The 15,247-nt window shown below is 43.2% G+C and overlaps 1 pseudogene; it reads right to left on the bottom strand.

The window, feature by feature from the left end:
* Positions 1 to 12,809: 12,809 nt before the first annotated feature.
* LOC138157841 (large ribosomal subunit protein eL34-like) lies at positions 12,810 to 13,222 on the bottom strand (annotated as a pseudogene).
* Between the last annotated feature and the right edge of the window lie 2,025 nt (positions 13,223 to 15,247).

Below are 15,247 nucleotides of genomic sequence, written 5' to 3'. Positions count from 1 at the left end.
GAAAGAAGGAAAGAAGGAAAGAAAGAAAGAAAGAAGAAAAAGGAAAAAGAAAGAAGGAAGGAGGGAAGGAAAGAAGGAAGGAGAAAGAAAGAAAAAGAAAGGCAAAAATTTCCTTCAACTACAACATTTGAGCTTCTCCATCATTTTCAGTCGTGTAGCATTTAAAGATTGTAAATCATTATCTCACTTGTCCTCATGACCCTGGGAAGGAATTGCTATTATTATCCCCATTTTACAGATGAGAAAACTGTGACTTGAGATAGCATAGTTCATGACTTACTTAGTCATCAAGTTTCTTAATAGGAGAGGTCAGATTCCCTTTTTTAATTGAACTTAGGATCAGAATATCAGAGAACTAGAGTGGGAGCGACACTAATAATAACTCCCATTTACATAGCGTTCACTGTGTGTGAAGTGCTTTAAAACTGTTACCAGATGTGATCCTTACAACAACCCCAGGAGGCAGGTGTGATTCTTATCATCCCCATTTGACAAATGAGGAAACTGAGGTAAACAGTTACGAGAATAACTCAGGACCATAGATCTACTATTAAATGCTGCAGGCTGGATTTGAACTCAGGTCTTCTGCACTCCAGGGCTGATGCTCTAGGCACTCTGCCACTTAACTGCCTGCCTCTAAGGTCATGTAGTCTGATTCTTTCTTTTTACAAGTGAGGGAAGTGTGTCTCAGAAAGATAAGTGACTTCTCTGAAGTCTCATGGAGGCATGATGGGCAGACCACTGGGCCAGGAGACAAAACCTGAGAGAGAAACACCTCAACACATTTGCATGTGAGTTCTTGTTAATATTGTTGTCAATGCCCAGTGACTAAGCACGGTGACTTCCACTGTGTGCCATGTACACACAGAAGTTATTCCTTTTACTCTGGGAGAGCATGGTCACCCTTGATTAGCTGCAAATGGATTCTTTATCTGCTGGGTCATGGGTCTTCAGATCCCGACCATTGAGGCAGGTGGTTGATATGTGAAATTCACAGCACGGCAGAGCATCTGAGACAAGAGGGACCTCAGGAAAAGACTAATACAAAACAGTCTATACAGGCAAGGAGACTGAGACCCAGAGAAATTAAATTCCTGGCCCAAGGACAAGAGCTAATTCTTGGCACAGCCATGGTGAGAGTCCAGGTTCACCAGACATTAGTCCAATGGCCTTACCACTGAAACCACAAAGGGAAGCAAGGACTGCATACCTACTCTGTGCAAGGTGAAGGCCAGCACATCGTGAAGAGGGTTAGGTGGCTAGAAAACCTGGATTTCCTGTCTCTGACACCGACCACAGATAAGCCATGTCACCTTCTCAATTGTCCCAGTCAGCTAGCGGAGTATGAGGGGTACAGTAGTTTTTGGAATGCACAGGTGGAAGGAGTTTGCTCAGTGGGACTTCCCAACAAGACTATCCCAGGCCCAAGAGGCCCCTCCTCCCCAGCCCCCACACCCAGCACACAAAGAACAAGGCCCTGCACTGGGCCCTGACGAGCTTATATTCTCCTGAGGAGATATAACTTGCACAGATGGAGAAAACATCTCTATTTACATGGGACATAACAACCCACTTACATGGAGAGTAACCTGGGCTGTTTCTCACCATTCCCAGTCCTCTGGCTTCCTGGGACCAGAGACCATGCCCTGGAGGCATTGTCCTCCTCACTGAAGAATGCGCAGCCCGGGGAGCACACCGCTCAGATCCGACACAGACTCACAGAGGCCCATGATGTCTGGCCAGCTGTCACTTTGCTTTATTGCTGACCTCAGCATCTTCTCATCAGTTACCCTGAGGTCTTGTATACATTCCACCCCTCCCTCCCTACCCTGTTCTAGTTCTGTGATCATAGTCAAATCAATAGTACTATTGCTACTGGGAAGAGGGCGTCCACTCCCCTTGTGCTTCACTCCTATGCTAGAGACTTTCCAAACCAAAAAAGCCTTTCCTGGCCTTCCCTCCCCCTAAGAGTGTTCTCCCCTAATTAGAATGCAGCACCCTTGAGGAGAGGGCCTACTGTGGCTTTCAATGCTTGGCAGTTAATAATACACCTTTTCTTTCATTAATTAGCTCACTCAAAACAACAGGTAAGAAACACAAAACATATACAATTATCATCTCTCTACTTAGATATGTATTTTAGCAGTGGATGGTGAACCTTGACATTCTAAGAATTAAAATTCCCCCAAAAAGCAACTGGATGCCCGAAACAATGGACCAATCCATAAATAAGCAGTTATTAAGTGGCACCTGGTGCCAGACACTGTACTAAGTGTGCGGGGACAGAAGACAGTCCCTGTCCTCAAGGAACTTACAATCTAATGGGAAACAACATGCAAGCAAATATATCAAGCAAGCTATCCATATAAAGCAGAAGCAATGAACAGAGGGCAGACACTAGCAGTAAGAGGGGTTGGGGAAGGTTTCCTCCAGAAGGTGGGCCTTCAGTTGGTACTTTAGTCTGGGAGGTCAGCAGGTGATCTCAGGAAGTAATGGCCTCCCTCTGCCCAGAAATCACCAAATACTAGTCTTAATCCCCATCTGGGGACATGCTATGTGGTAGTGAATTCTTATTCAGGACATGGATGGACTTCAGAGATAATTTCTGTGCTTGCATCTAATTTTGAGTCCTGATTGTGACACTCATTACCCGAATGACCTTGGCTGAATTTCCTCACCTCTTCTGGCCTTGGTCTGTTCACCCCAGCATTGCCTCTAACTCAGCTGACAAGTTTCTGGATGGAGGGGCAACATGAGTGTTTGTTCATATGTGATGTTAGGAGGTAATCAGAGGAGTGGAAGGCTGCAGGTATTGGGATAGAAAACATGGTTCTATAGATCCAGGTGCCAAGGATCTGTGGAATTACAGGTGAAGGAAGGATAAAGAAGGTGGCAGCAAGCACTCTGGCGTGACCTCTTTGAAAGGTCTCCCTGGTATTTAAATTCCCAGGGTCATGTGAGCTGGCCTCACCCCAAATAGCATGAACACCTGTAAGATGAATGGATTCCTATGAAATGGATCCTTCTCCCCACTCTCCCAAACCAGCCCTAGCTGCAGCTTTGTGCGGCAGCCTGCAGGGGAGCCATTGTGAAGAGTGGGTCTAAATAATGCCAGTTTCCTACTCAATCCATCAGAACTGCCTTCTGTTGAGAAGTAATGGCCAGACAATGGCCATCTTGCTCCTTCAGCCTATAGTGCCAACTCTCCTGATGTGGTGAAGGGGACTGGGAAACAAATTCCTTTCTACACCTCCAATTCACAGTGTGTAAAGTGGGGGTGGCAGGATGCCAACCCAGCAATTTAGAAAGAAGGGACATCAAAGCATGCTTTTCTATTGAGAAAAGAATGTTTAACATAAACAAAATCAACATATATTGAACGTAACTCCTTTCCTTCTGTCACTGCAGTAAGGAAATGAGATTTAGTCTATGTTTTGAAGGAAAATTATGTCTACTTAGAAAGTAACCAAAGCTTTTGCAGAAGGGAAATTTTGCCTGTGAAAGCACTTGAGTATACATCTCCTAGACAACAACCTAAGGCCAGTTTTCTGTATTAAAATAGAAAAATCTTAGTAAAATCATGATTTGAGAGCTATTTTCCTGTGTCTTACACTCTAGCCACCCCCTCCTTGTTTGAGGTCAAACAAATTCTTGGAAAGGTTTTTTAAGGGATCCCCCATTTATGGAACAGAGTAACCATTTGAATCCTCTGGAGAGAATGATTCAGAAGGTATATGACATAATGATAGTGCCAAAGGTTTTTTTAATTACTCTTAACTTTTCTTTTCACATTACCTTCATTTCTAAATATATCCTTCCCCTAACCAGTGTGGCATCCCTTACATTCAAAGCTCTGGGTTGGGGTAGAAGTGGGGGAAGCAGTTGAGTAAAAGCAACCAATATATCCATTGAGTGTGCTCATATATGCAGCCTCCCACACTGGGAATCTCTAACCTACTCAAAAGTCTGTGTGTGGGGGTCCTTTTTCTTCTTTTCCCTTCTTCCAAGGCAACTTTGGTCATTCTAATTACCCAGAATTATTTTTTTTTATTCTTTAAGTTTACAATGTTATTGAAACTCTGCATATTTTCTGGTTCTGATGACTTCACTTTGCATCGATTCATATAAGCTTTCTCATGCTTTTCTGTATTCTTCATAATAATTAATTACATTCATGCACCAAAATTTGGTGAGCCATTCCTCAGTCAACAGGCACCCAACTTACAAAAGTAAAAAGTAAATACATCACTGATTCTTTATAGTAAAGAATTTGCGGATTTTTATGAAGCTTAAAAATGATATTTCTTTTCATTTTTTTAATCTTCTACTCCTTTCTTGACATTTAAAATTTTATATTTATGTATTTTGAGACCCTATGTCCAGGGCAGACATAGTTGGAACACTGAGTGTGTTTGGTACTGTGTCCCAAATTGAGAACTGCTATCAGACCATACATAGGTACTCTATACTTAACCTTGAGAGGTAGAACTTGGTCACATCAGTCTTATGTTATCTATGATATTCAAAGAGTTAAATGCCAGCATGCCAGCAAGCCTGAAGGGGAATTCATTTCCCCAACCCCTAACCCTTTCTCCTAACTTCCCGGTTACTCTTTTTTGGCGGGGAGGGGAGAAGACAAGGCAATTGGGGTTAAGTGACTTGCCCAAGGTCACACAGCTAGTGTGTGTCAAGTGTCTGAAGTCAGATTTGAACTCAGGTCCTCCTGATTCCAGGGCCAGTGCTCTATTCACTGCCCCACCTAGCTGCTCCACTGAGAGTACCAGGATGCTTCTGGTCAGCCAGGCTCAAACCTCAGAGTCAAACACAACCCTTTCCTCTCCCCACCATTCTCCTCTGCCTCCCATTTCCAATGGACTGCCAAGTGGCATAGATTCTCTCAGCCAAGTCCTTTCTCTCCATTTGTAGCAGAATCACTCTTGTTCAGGATAGGGGCCATCTCCAGTCATCCTGATCTATATCTGGCCATTGGACCCAGATGGCTCCGGAGGAGAAAGTGAGGCTGGTGACTTTGCACAGCCCTCCCTCACTTAAATCTGATTCACTCACAATTCATGGCATCACCTCCCTGATGTTATGTTCCTCTTTGAGAACAAAAGACAAACATCATCAACAACAACCCTAGTTCAGGCCCTTGCCATATCAGGACTATTGCTACAGCCTCTAGACTGCTCTCCCTGGTTCCAGGCTTTTACCATTCCCATGCAACCTCCACAGAGATGATAAATTGATATTCTTAAATTACACATCTGACTATATCACTCTCTTCCTCAAGAAACCACAGTGACTCACTCTTTCTCCTAAGAGAAGAGACAAGCTTCTCTGTTTCATTTTGGAAGCCCTTCACGATCTGGCTTCACCTTAACTTTGAAGGTTGATTTCATCCTACTATCCCTATGCAGTTGATTTCTAACCAAATTGGCTTATTTATTGTCACAACAATCCCTCTCAGGCCCCCGTGCCTAAAATGTTTTCCTTTTTCATCTTCACCTTTTGAAATACCAAGCTCTCTCCAGAGCTTGGCTTGCCTCCCAAATGAAACTTGTCCTGATCACCCAGTTGGTAAAAGATCTCCCCACTGGCCCCAAAACGTATGTCAAATGCACATGTGTGTGTGTGTGTGTGTGTGTGTGTGATTCAAGCCCTACCCCCACCCCCAACTCAAAAGGAAAAAGCTGACTGAGGACAGTGACTGTTTCTTTTTATGTTGCTATAGTCTTGGCAGTTAGCATAGCCTCTTGTGCCTGGTAGATGCTTAAATCAACCCTTCTTGATCTAACTTAATTTGAGGAATGCCTCATCTACATGATGCCAAACATTAATAATAATCTGAACACTGGAGAACATGAACATTCTTCAGGCCCGCTGCAATGCCATCAGACAGCAGGACATAATCTACATAGAGTGCACTCACTCTTTTCCCTTCTGGGGTAGCAACATGGGCTGATGCTATTTTTAGTGAGCTCTTCTGGGATTTCCATTCCCCAAGTCACAACCAGCTCCACGGAACAGCCAAAGTTTCAGGGTTTCTAGTCATTATCACATGTTAACGGAACAGGAGAAGCACACAATCCTCTCTCCATCATCCTTAACCAACAGAGCATTACTGTGTAGGTATCATGTCCACACAACTGCAGATTCAAGAGAAGAAAAAGCCCATCCTCTCCATCTTGGAGTTTGCAGTGAGTTGGGGAGATCAGATTATCACACGTGAAGTGATCATGAAATAATACAAGATGGTAGCAAGTGCCAAATGTATTGGGGAAACAACGGTAAGGCAATATTTAGGATTGGTCTTAAACAGTGGGTTAATTTCAAGAGAGCCATGACTAAAAGTCCTTTCACCTGGAGAAATTGCAGCTCTAAGGGGCAAGATGATGACAGAAAGGACAGCATAACTACAGACCAAGTGGGAGAAGGGACTTTGCCCTCAGAGAATCCCACTCAAATGGGGCCTGGGAGGAATGGCAAGATCCTGACAGGCTTGGCGGCCATGGCGGAAGATGGACAAGGGTTATGTTATAGAGATACAGGCTTCCAAACATCAGTAAGGTGAAAGGATAAACAGCTAAAGGGAGGGAGCCCAGTTCTTGACATATGAACATCCTAGAACAAAGTCCCCATCACCTTCCCCTAGTTCTGGCTCTGGGGTTTAAGAAGGGAGAGTGCTGTTCATAAGCATTTACTAAGTGCCTACCACAGGGCAGTCATTATGTTAAGTGCTAGGGATACAAAAAAGTCAAAAAGTCAAAAACAGGCCCTGCCCTCCAGGAGCTTACAAGATAATAGAGGTGATAAGAGGCAAAGACTCAGAGGAACAAGGTATGTACAGGACTGAAAGGAAGGCAAGAGCATTCAGCAGGCCTGGGAAAGCCCTTCTTATAGAAGGTGAGATTATGGCTGAGTATGGATGAAGCTAAGGAAGGTAGAAAGTGGAGATGAGGAGAGAGAGGATTCCAGGTCTGGGGGATAGTCAGAGAAAAAGGTACAAATCAGCAGTTGGATTGGCATGGTCAAGGACCAGCAAGGAGGCTGGTGTCCCTGGGATGTGGAGTGTGAGAAGACTGGAACGAAGGAAGAGGACAAATTACAAGGACTCCTATGGAGGTAATGAGGAGCCAGAGGAGTCCATTGAAGAGAGAGCTGAGATAGGCAGACCTGAGCTTTAGGCAGATTGCGGTGAGAACTGAGTGTGGGATGGATTGGAGAGAGGAGAGACTTGAGGCAGGAAGACCAGCCAGGAGGCTATTACTGCAAATGTCTAGGCAGGAGGTGATAAGGGCTTGGAAAAGGGTAGCAGACATGTCAGGAGAGAGGGGGAGCATAGACAAGATGTTCAAAGATAAAATCAACAGTCTCTGGGAACAGATTGGATATGGAAGAGGGGGCGTCTGTGTGAAAGAAAGTGAGGCATTGAGGAGGACTCCTAGATAAAGAGTCTGAGAGCCTGGGAGGATGGACAGTGAGAAGAAAGCCAGGAAGAGGGGAGACAAGTGGGGAGGAGGCAAGAGGGAATTCTGAGTGTGCATGAGTGTTGGGGGGTAGCAGTGACCAAAAATGATACTACCAACAACTGAAATGTATCTGCTACTGCTCTGAAGTATTCTTCTGTCCATGAGTGTCACAGCAAACCTGGGAGGTAACTAATAGCCATTATACCCTCAATACATGAGATAACCTATGGAAAGTGCCTTGCAAGACTTAGACCGTTGTGTAGAGGGTAGCTCTTATGTAAAAGAGAATGACCCTGGGCTTCAAAAGGACGTGATTTGTCCAGGAAGAGAGGTCTGCCTTGACCCCAAGTTCTCCTGCCTCTGATTAGCCATTCAACTGATCCACAGTCATAGGTCAAAAGCATGGGCTACCATAACAAGTTTGGAAAGTTGGCATTTTTCTGTCCTAGAACAAAAGTCACTAAACATGCCTGGGGTCAAAAACATGAAAAGGACCCTGAATCAGCTTTGAACAATAAATTCTTTTGAGAGCAACTGCTCCAGGCCAAAAGCCCCCATAAACAAAAGGCAAAGGGAGGCTGCAACACCCTGGGATGGGCCCCTCTTGCTCTGCCCTGAGGTGCACTCCTAGGGTCGACTAAGGTGACTGATCTGATTGAAACACAGGACTCACGTGGGAGAGCAGAAACAAATACATTCTGGGCGCAAACTAGGTTATGCAAGGTCCTGAAAGCCAAGGGGGAGCTTGGGTTTGTGGGAGGCAAAGGGACCCATCTGAAGAAGCTGAGCAGAGAAGTCACTAGATGAAAGTAGTATTTAAGCAAGATTAGTCTGGCAACAGCGTCAGCAGACAGGACTGATTAGAGGGAGGAGAGACCAAAGAGAGAGGCTCATCAAGGGTCTGTTGCATTAATCTTGCCATGAGGTAATGGAGACCTGAGCTCAAAGAATGCCTATGGGATTAAGGAGTGAAAAGAAAGATAGCAGGAGCATCTTAAAAGCAAACTCAACAGGACTTGGTGGAATACACGAGGAGGATGTCCCAAAGGAGATAAAAGAAATTCCAAGTGTAGTTCTCAGGTCTAGAAACTCGAAGAATAGTGAAAGAAAATGGGGAAGCAGCTAGCACCGGATGAGACAGTGATGAAGAGATAAGACAGTTCTTCATTGGGATTTGTATGGATTGAGTTTGAGGGGATGGCAAAATATACAAATGTGTCCAGCCAGTGGGCAGCTTGACCTGCCCAAGGATCCGTGATTTGGTCAGTGGTTCCCTGTGACCACTGTCTTGGTAGTGAAGATTGAGGGATTTGCCTACGGCATGTGCTGTTGAAAGGAGTGTCATGAGAACCCAGGTAAGAGAAGAGACTCAACCATGTCAGATTCCACTGAAAGGTCAAGAAAGATGATCCTTGGATTTAGCAAGAAGGAGGTCACTGGCAACATTGAAGAGAGCAATTTTCATTGACTGCTGTGAATGGAAGACACATGGCAAGGTTGTAAAATCCTTAGAGAATTCAATCTTCCCTAGACTATCTCCACCCTTCACAGCTAAGACATAGACATGTCATTAAAACAAATTCATGATGGGGCGGCCAGGTAGCACAGCAAGTAAGAGCACCGGCTCCAGTGTTGAGAAGACCTGGAGATCGAATCCCGGGCTCAGACACTTAGCATCCACCCAGAAACACCTGGCCGTGTAACCTTGAGCAAGTTACTTAACCCCAATTGCTTAGGGACGGCCAGGTGGCTCAGCGAGTAAGAGTACCGGCTCCAGTGTTGGGACGACCTGGAGATCGAATCCAGGGCTCAGACACTCAGCACCACACCCAGAAATAACTGGCCGTGTAACCTTGAGCAAGTTACTTAACCCTGATTGCTTAAAAAAAAAAAAACAAAAAACAAAAAAAACAAATTCATGGCTATTAAGAACAGTCACAATTTCTTTATTCCAACTCACACTTCAGACTTGTAAACTCCTTGAAGGCAGGGCTCAAGTCCTGTATGTTCTCCATTAATCCCCAAGCACTAAGTAGCAAGTTTGGCACAAAGTGGAAACTGAATGAATACATGAAGATGGTAATCATGGACACCCTTCTAATTATAATACTACATGTTAGATCTTCATTGATCTACATGTTAGATTGATTATGTAATTATCCTATTGGCAATGAGAGAATTCAAAATCAGGTTATGATTCAATTAAAGAAGCAGAGCAGTGAAATATCCCTCTCACATAAATTGATTCATATGTATATATTCATATTCTTAAAGAAAAAAATTACAGATGCGTCAGCATGATAGACTGCCACAATTTTCTCTGTACTGCATATTTTACATTTGAGAGTCTTTATTTCCTTATCTTTCTAATTTAGGGAACAAAATCAGGCAAGTTCAGCAAATTAACTACAACATAAAACAGATGTGGCCCTCAACCATCTTGTACATCCCTCTGCCCAACAAAAATTTCAATTGCAGGAGGAGAAAGAGGAGCTTCGCAAGCCAAGTGTTTGAAAAGGCCTCTTGGAATTCGGCCTCCATTCTCCACCCTAAAGAATTTATTTAATGTGTATCAGTAACTAGCACAACTTTTGAAATGAATCTTAGGAGAATTTCCAAGTCAGTACCTCAGGCCCTCCAATGATTTCTGATGAGTCCAATGGGAAGCAGTCAGTTACAGTGAAAGAGAGGGTATGGGATGGGCACAAATCTTCTATGGTTTCTTCATTCCAATGGAAGAAGGCTCCAAGCCTCCATTTCTTTGGCCAGCCTTGTTTAAAGCTAAGCTACAGTCTGGTAGTTGAAAAAGAATTCATGACAGTTCCCAAGAAGGCCTATTCCAAGACAGAAAGCAGCAGAGACTGTGCTCTGTTTTACAGTTTGCTGCTGAAAATAGGATATCGTGGTTTTAAAAAAATATTTAGACATTACTTAAGCTTATTATTACGGGTTTGAAATAAAGGTCTAAAATGTTATGACTGGAGCTACACCCAGGTTTCCAAAGCTGCTTTTGTAACAGATTCAGAAGCTCTCAGAACAGAATTTACACTCCAGAGTCTACTAGAAGGACGGAATAGAGGAAGGTGTAGAAAAATTCTCATTAAAATGCAATAAAAATAGTGGACTGAATATAGATCTAATTTCTTCAAAAATGTGATTGATGAAGGGTAGCTTAGGATGGCTTTTATGTCCAAAATATTCTTAGTAACTTGGTCCTACAAGGCTGGTGTAGTGAAATAACTTAGATGGTTATAGAGGTAGATGGATGAATGGATGGCTGGCTGGATGTCTGGATGGGTAGGAGAAAAGAGATGAATGAATGTACAGGTAGGTAGATAGATTGATGATGAGTGGATAGATAGGTAGAGTGATAGATACATGAATAAAGGATAGATGGATGAATGATGGTGGGTGGATAATAGGTAGATGGATGGATTATGGGTTGATGTATAGATAGATATGTAGACAGATACATGAATGATGGATGAATAGATTCAAGGATGATGGGTGGATGTATGAGGGACAGACAGACAGACATTGATGATGGGTGGATAGGTAGACAGATGAATGTATGGATAGATCATTTACCAAGCTTTTAGGTACCAAGCATTTTGCTCAGTTCTATGGATACAAAAACAAAGGGAAAAAAGATGTTCTCAAAAAGTTTATATTTTAATAGGGGAAGACAAAACAGAAAGACAGAAGATGGATAAGCAGAAGGACAATACTGGACTTATAGTAAGAGAGACTTGGGACCCAATCTCATGTTAGCTGTTTACTACTTGTGTGTCCTTAGGCAAGTCATTAAACTCCTCTAGGCTTCAATTCCTTAATAAGTGGCAAGTTCTACTGAAGGGCCTCTAAGACTCTCGCCAGTTCTGAATCTAAGATACTAAGTCTTGAAGTCAAAGAAAGAAGTTTGCTCTAAAGCTTAGCTCAGCCTCTCATTAGCTGAGTGACCTTGGACAAGCCATGACCTTACTGAGCCTCCAGTCCCCCATCTATTAAACAAAGGGGCTATGCTGCATGGCCTCAAAGGTTCCTTCCAGCTCTACAGCTATGACCATTAGGCTGCCTGTGGGAAGAAGTTATGCCATCACCTAAGGTCCCAGATTCTGACCTGCTACGCTGCTGAATTCCCAAGCCAGTTTCACTGGTTTTCTTTTCCTTTCTGCTTCAGAATTGACATGGCCATTCTACATAGCTCGCCAGGGAAAGGTGCAAATCATTTACAGAAACTGTCTTACTCACCCTGGGGTTTGTGAGGCCCAATTGGGCTTGACTCCTGGCTTCCTCGTGGATATTTTCCCCTATGCCTTCTTTTAATAATCCTGTGGCAAACTCAGACTTCACAGAAAGCCTTTCCTGAATGGTGAGTACTGCTATGTATCCCTCCTCAAAGCTAGGTGTACCGATGATGTTTCTTCTATTTTATTTAACTGTTAGTGTAAACTCAAGGGATTCACAGGGAAGGCAATGAAGAATACCACCATGAAGGTCTAGATAATGTTTGGGAAAGAATTCAGTTCTGATTAACATGGATTCAGCTTCCATGAAATGAACCCCTTGGTAAGGCTGAGGCAGCAAACATTTTATTTTTTTTTCTAGAGAGGAATGGCACAGGAGAGAACACGTTCATCATTCTTAGAAATAACCTAACGAACATTTCCCCAATGATGCAGAGAGAGTGCTCACCCTGGATCAGACAGCCCCGGGTTCAAGCCTCCCTTCAATACTTACTACCTGCGTAAAGTTGCGTGCTGATTTAATTGCCATGGGACTCAGTTTCCCCACCTTTAAAATGATGACATCTAAGGTCCTTTGCCACCTCTAAATCTCTAAATCCTTGATCCTATGGATCTAATTTCCAAGATCTCAGAAGAATAAAGTGACTTAGGAAGGGAAGGTGGGAGGGCGTGTTAAGGAAGAAGGGAAGCATTTCTGCAATCATATCTTAGATAAAAGGAGACCTTAGAAAAACTCTCTAGTCTAACCCCCTAATTTTTCCAAAGGAGAAAACAGTATCAAAGAAATGAGATGATTTGTCTAAAGTCACCCAGGCAGCAAATGCTGAACATAGATTTGAATGCTGTAAATCTAACCCCAAATCTAGCTCTCATTGTACCGTGCTGGTGGCAGGAAGAGAAGAGCTAACTGTGTGAAGCAGGAAGTTGTTCTGAGAAGCCACTTAAGACTCACATAGCTCAGCTAGCCCAAGGATGCATGAATGTGGGCCATTTCTTCTGGAGCCAATTCGCCGACTCCACTGACATTCCTAGGTGGCCGTGCCCAAAGGGCTGGTCACCACTGCTTCTCTTTTTTTTTTTCACATTTTAATTTTATTATTCAAAATACATATCCTTTCTATTTACTTTTTTGACTCTGTGCTTGGGCCTTCAACACCTTCACAACAATTTTCTGCTCCTCAATCAGGAAAGCATGCTTGATCCGGTCACGGACACATTTAGCACACATGGAGCCACCATAAGCCCTGCTGACATGCTTTTTTGTCTTTGATAGCCTCATAAGAACTTTAGGTCTCACTGCACGAACACCTCGAAGTCTTCCTGGGCACACACCACAGGCTGATTTTGGTGCTTTCCCAACTTTCTTGGTATAAAGGTAAACAATTCTGTTACCTGGGGTTCATGACAGCCGAGTTTTGTTGGAAGCTGTATTGTAGGACAGCCTACGGCGGTATGTCAGACGCTGAACCATTTTTAATTTCTGTCAGGTCCGCCACCGGAAGAGGGAAGAGGACACCACTGCTTCTCTGAAAGGGGAATTCCAAATGACATGGATTTTTTCCCCCATTGCTGTCACTCATGAGCCTCTGATGGGATGCTATTGATAATCAATAACAAGTCTCAAATAGCTTATGAAAAGGTGTTTGTTAAATAGGTATACTAAGAACAGTTGGCACAATCCTTCCAAATCAGGTCTGCACTCATCCCCCTGTGCACACAAAGATGCCCAGGAGAAAAGGCTCACACATGCAGTGCAAAACCACTGAGGTATGAGGGCAAATAATACATGAGGAAAAGGGGCAATTCCCAGGTCTGGGCTGCTGGGAGCCCTTTCCCCTGGACAGAGTCCTTAGTAAGCATGCCTCAGGCGTAGCTCTCTGAAGGGCTCCAAGGACTGGTGCCCTCCGAGAGTCCAGAGCCATCATTTTTCTCTGCCCAGAGGGTGTAACTGTCTTTCTTTGGTTAATCTTTGAAACTATTAGAACGATTAGGTTCTAGCTGGACTGGCTATGTAACCTTCCACAATCTAAAGAACTGATCTAAGTCTTCGCTTCCTTAATTAAGAAATAAGGGAACTGGAATTCTGGAATGCCAGGACAGAAATTCTGTGATTCTTTTACACTTCCGTGTGAATAAATTTCCTACCTTTCCTAGTGAGCAGATGTTCATAGAGAGAAAGGGGAGAGAAGAGAAGCATTTGGTTAAGCACGGGATAAAGAGCTGTCCAGGTACGGCAGGCGGAAGTCAAACCTTACCCACTTCATGATTTTATTGATAGCTCATGTTTGTGCCACCAGACCGAAGCATTGCAAGGTGCTGTGCAAGAACATGTGGCAAGACCATCAGTGTTCCTCTAAAATGTTTTGAAAGACCTCACATAAATTTCAGGGACATAAGAGTTTCTCTGGGTTCTCAAAAGCCTTGCCAGAAGAAAATGAATTCTTTCTATGTCTCCCAGTCTGGACTGGTGGCAAGAGACCCCACTTCTGTCTAGCAAGGACCAACTTATTGAAGTGTGAAGAGGTTCATCCAACAGGTTGGCTGAATGAACATTTCGTTCTGGTTGCTTGTGGAAGGCACTATCTGGAAGGGGTGGTGATTTTTCATGACTGAAAAGAACATTTAAATCAATTAAGTCATAGATCATGGAGTGGTCCAAAATAAGGTGCAATGACCCTATAAGCCCACATTTATGCTCACACATGATGGTTGACATTTATATGACGCATTAAGGATAGCATAGATTCTCATGTGTTACTCCTACCAACCCTGTGAGGTAGGGGCCACAATTATCCCCATTTTATAAGTGAGGAAATTGTGACAGACAGATGAAAGGTCTTGTGCAGGGTCACACAACAAGTAACCATCTGAAGCATATGTTCCCAAATTTAATTGGCCTACTGCCTCCTTTAAAAAAAACTTAGTACCCCCTGGAAATCTACTTTCTTTAACTCTTTAAAGTTTTTTTTGAAATTTGCATCATTTCAAAAAATATTGTTTTAAAAGAGGCATCTTAAATTTAATTATTTTTTACAAATTTGTGGGATTTTTCCTGCACTGAAAATTTGATGATGTGATATTGCATCATATAACTGTATAATATTTTATTGTAAACAAATCATTAGATGTACACATTCCTGTAGATGCATGCTGGACTTCCCAACAATGGGCGATCTGCTCACATGCCAACACTTGCTTATTAAGACCTGTCAGTTGATTTAACCACTGATTGGTTATAACTTGCATTTCATTTGTGTATTTGGAAAATAATGTAGTCACTATGACTTTAACTCTTGTTACGCAACAGAGGAAATGTACCAACACTTTAAAAAATGTTCTTCTCTTCTTTCCTTATGCTTCCATTGCCCCCTTATTTTTATTCATTGCCCCCCAAACACACCTGAGGCTACTACCACCTCCAAGGATTGTTCCAGCCCCTCCCCCCCAAGGTGATATCACCCACTTTGGGAATTTATGAACTTAGGCCACATTTTCACTCAGCTCCTCCAGAGTCCAACCTATCAGCCC

This window comes from Petaurus breviceps, unplaced genomic scaffold (genome assembly GCF_028583685.1).
Source record: "Petaurus breviceps papuanus isolate PSGF00001 unplaced genomic scaffold, PetGlider_PUasm1.0 173, whole genome shotgun sequence".
Lineage (NCBI taxonomy): Eukaryota > Metazoa > Chordata > Mammalia > Diprotodontia > Petauridae > Petaurus > Petaurus breviceps.
Note: the sequence above shows the minus strand (reverse complement) of the source record. Positions and strands in the feature narration are given on the sequence as shown.